Genomic DNA, 4058 nt, shown 5'->3' on the forward strand with positions numbered 1-4058 from the left:
GGATAGAGCGTCGGCCCGTGGACTGAAGGGTCCCAGGTTCGATTTTAGTCAGGGGCACGTGCCCGAGTTTCGGGCTCGATTCCCAGTAGGGGGTGTGTGCAGGAGGCAGCTAATCAATGATTCTCTCATCGTTGATGTTTCTATCCCTCTCCCTCTCTAAAATCAATAAAAATATATATTTTTTTAAATTATCATGCTATATTTGGTCAGGCATTTAACTCATCCCTGATGCCTGGCAGGGCCAAACCAAATGATTTCATGGGCCTTATACAACCCTCGGGCCAGACGATCCCCATCCCTGCTCTTGAGAAAGGAACTCTTGGGGGAGAGGCCCATTCATCTGCACAAGCATTTAGCTTGTTCAGATTTCTGCATTTTATAAATGCTTCCTAGTAAGAAAGCATTTTTTTTTTTTAAGTCACTGCTTTACCAGGTAATTTTTGCTGGGGATGGGAAAGGGTTGGGTTTTTTGGTGGGAGAGGGGTGGGCGGGTATTTTTTTGCTGATGCTTTATGTGCAGGTGTGTTCTGAGGCAATAATAAGTTGCTGTGGAAACAGAATGTGCTGCTGCCGTTGAAATGCATGGAAACTTTTCACATGGGTTTTTCTCTTAGTTAATGCAGAAATGCGTCAGCTGGGAGATGCAAATGTAATTTTTTTAAACGTGAAATTAAGTTATTAAAATAAAAATAAAACAATACTATATAATTCTAGAATTAGCCTTGTTTTACAAACCTTTAAAATACATTTTAGAAATCAAAATTGATATGCTTAGCTATCTTTAATAAAAGCTTTCTTAAAGTCCCACACATTTGGGCCATGGCAGCTAATTTTGTAATTTAAGCATTCATATGAATGGTAACCTATGGACATATATTAAACTCATTGACAAAAATCTCAGAGTGCCGCCTTTACTTTTCTCGGGTTTCTCTCCAACAGTATAAGCCCATAGGAATGTTTTTTCTGTTCAGTAAAAATCACTTAAATGCTTTTCCTTCTAAAGAGTTGGCCTTGACAAGAATCCCTTGTTGCCAGTTATTTTTAAAATATTTCTGTTTTTAGAGCTCCATTTGTTATTGATGGGCTTCTCCCTGAAGTCCCCCTCTTGAGTTAGAGGACACCATTATCTTCTAGGAATCAGAGGACAGAGAGAAGAGAATGTTGTTAACTGTCACACACTGGAAAACCACTAAGCTCTCCAATCTTGTCTGTATTGCCTGGGCACTTAGCAAAGCTGAAACAAACGCTGGACTGGGAAATAAAACCTGGTTTTTAGTGCCAACAAAACCAGTAACAAATCCTTTGACTTAGGGCAAGTCCTTAACCTCTTTGAGTCTCTGTTCCGTTCTTCCTTCTACAAAGTAAGGATAGTAATTATTTTCTCTACCTACCTCACAGGTGTATCAACACCAAGAGATAGTATCTGTAAAATTCCCTTCTAAACTATAGCATTGTAGAAATGTTAGGGGTGTGCCCCAGCCAGGTGGCTCAGTTGGGAGTGTAGTTTCATGCACCCAAAGGTTATGGTTTCGATCCCCAGTCAGGGCACATACTTAGGTTTCGGGTTTGATCCCCAGTAAGGCAGCGAACAGGAGGCAACTAGTGGATGTTTTTCTCTCTTCCAAAAATCAATAAAACAAAAAAATACAACATATCCTCAGGTGAGAATTTTCAAAAAAATGTTAGTGGCGCTCTTGCTCTCCCTCTCCGAAGCACTCCAGCACCTTAACCATTCCCCTCTTCTTCCCCCGGGTGTGTTACCTTTCTTTTCCCTCAGCTTCAAGGGTTCTTTGCTTCTGTAATTTGTTTCCTGAGCCTGCCCAGCCCAACTGCTCATGTCTATGTTTGTAACTTTCTAAAAAAAACTTTCTCTTATAATATGAAAAAAAATTAAATTAAAAAATTAAAATGTGCCCTTGCCAGGTAGCTCAGTTGGTTAGAGCGATGTCCTAATACACCATGGTTGGGGTTCGATCCAGGGTCAGGGCACATAAACGAATCAACCGGTGAATGCATAAATAAGTGGAACAACAAGTGGATGTCTTCCCCACCACAAAAAATAAATCACTCTCAAAAAAATAAATCACCTAGGACTATTTTCCAAGTGGTGCATTTTTGCTTTACTCTTTTTATTTATCCTAATGGAAACCAAGATCCTTTCAGAGTTCTCTAACTTTATTTGCAATATTTGACTGTTTTTTCATGGGGCAGGGCAATAGTTTATAATTTTGTTTCCTTAGTAGTAGAAACTTTTCCTGTCAAGCACCAAGATGTGAACCTCTTTCCTTCAGATGGGTCTTAGACCAAAGAAATACATTGACTGGTATTCTCAATCCACTCATCCAATAGAAATGGGCAATGTGAAAATTATTTAGAGCAGTGTCTACACGGATCTATTTTGGTGGGAAGGGTGAAATATGGTACTTTATCATCCTGGATTCTCTCTCCTTTACAGTTCCTGCCTTCACTCATTTTGAATGATTTGAAAGGATGTAAGGGGGAGACAATTATACCCATAGGAGTGGCTTCTATCACAGACTGCTAAAGCAATAGCAAAAAGTATTTAGTTTCTGGAGTTTGTTGAGCGATGTGTCTCTCATTGATGTTTCTATCTCTCTCCCTCTCTAAAAATCAATAAAAAAACATCAAAATAATTTTTTTAAAATAAAAGGCATTCAAACCTTTTTGTTTTTAGCTATTTTTAAAAATGTTTTTATTGATTTTAGAGACAGAGGAAGGGAGAAGGATAGAGATAGAAACTTAGATCAGCTGCCTCCTGTTCACCCCCTACTGGGGAGCAAGCCCAAATCCTTGCACCCTGACCGGAAATCGAACCGAGGACCTCTGGGTATATATCCAATTTTGGAAAAACTATCCCCACCGTCTCCCCCACTCCGTAGTTGGAGTAAGTCCCTGAAAAAAAAAAAAAAAAACAAAAAACGCACTCACAAAAGGAAGGTTTGTTCCATCACTTGAGATTGCTTCATCATTTCTCAAGCCCTGCCTGACTTGGCTTAGGCTAGCTTCCTCATCAAGGAAAACCTTACAGGTGTCTGCAAACAGCGTATCTCTAAGGGTGCAGATGAGGAAGGATCCAGGGGGGAAAAAGATAAAGATGATGGTCCCATTAGTTGAGCTGTTTTCCTCCTTTTACAGATAGGTAACCTGAAGCACACAAAGTGTGGATTTCCCCTTTGCAACTTGTCAGCTTGTTACCCCTAGAGGCCAAAGTGAGGGGGCATTTGCTATGTTTTTTTAAAAAGTGTGCCCTCGCCCTAGCCGGTTTGGCTCAGTGGATAGAGCGTGGGCCTGCGGTCTGAAGGGTCCCCGGGTTCCAGCCAAGGGCACATGCCTAGGTTGCGGGCTGGTCCCCAGTGGGGGGCGTGCAGGCGGCAGCCCATCAATGATTCTCATCATTGATGTTTCTCTCCCTTCCTATCTGAAATCAATAAAAATATTTTTTAAAAAGTGTGCCCTAGTGGGGTAGCTCATTTGGTTAGCGTGGTCCCCATAGACAGGTTGCCGCTTCCATCCCGGGTCAGGGCACCTACAAGAATCAACTAATGAACGCGTACGTAAGTGGAACAACAAATTGTTTCTCTCCTGTGCTTTCTCTCTCCCTCCCCTTTTGTCTCTAAGGTGTAGGGCAGGTGATTCCATTTAAGTCCTACCACTCGAAAATAAAATTCTCAAAGTAGCCCAGTCAGCAGCTAGCGTTGGTTAATCTCACTCAGTGTAGTCCCCCCAACTCTTCATTATTGAAATCATCCCACTTCCTTCCTGCTGCGCTGGCAAGAGGTTCTGGGGAGCCCTTTTCCGACCCAGCAGCCCTCACCGACAGGCTTGGTCTTTTGGCTTCCACCCACCTGGGAACTCGGGTCCCTTCCGTTGGAGACGGAATACCCTCAGGCAGGTCTGCGCGCAATGAGATAACACGCACCCGGGAGCCGGTGGGGGCGGCCGGAGCGAGGCGACCAGGGAACCAGGCGGAGCTTCCGACCTGCGTGGGCGGAGCAGGGAGGGCGGAGCTTCCCCACCCGCGCGGGGCGGGGCGGGGC

This window comes from Plecotus auritus (genome assembly GCF_963455305.1).
Source record: "Plecotus auritus genome assembly, chromosome: 7".
NCBI classification, from domain to species: Eukaryota; Metazoa; Chordata; class Mammalia; order Chiroptera; family Vespertilionidae; genus Plecotus; species Plecotus auritus.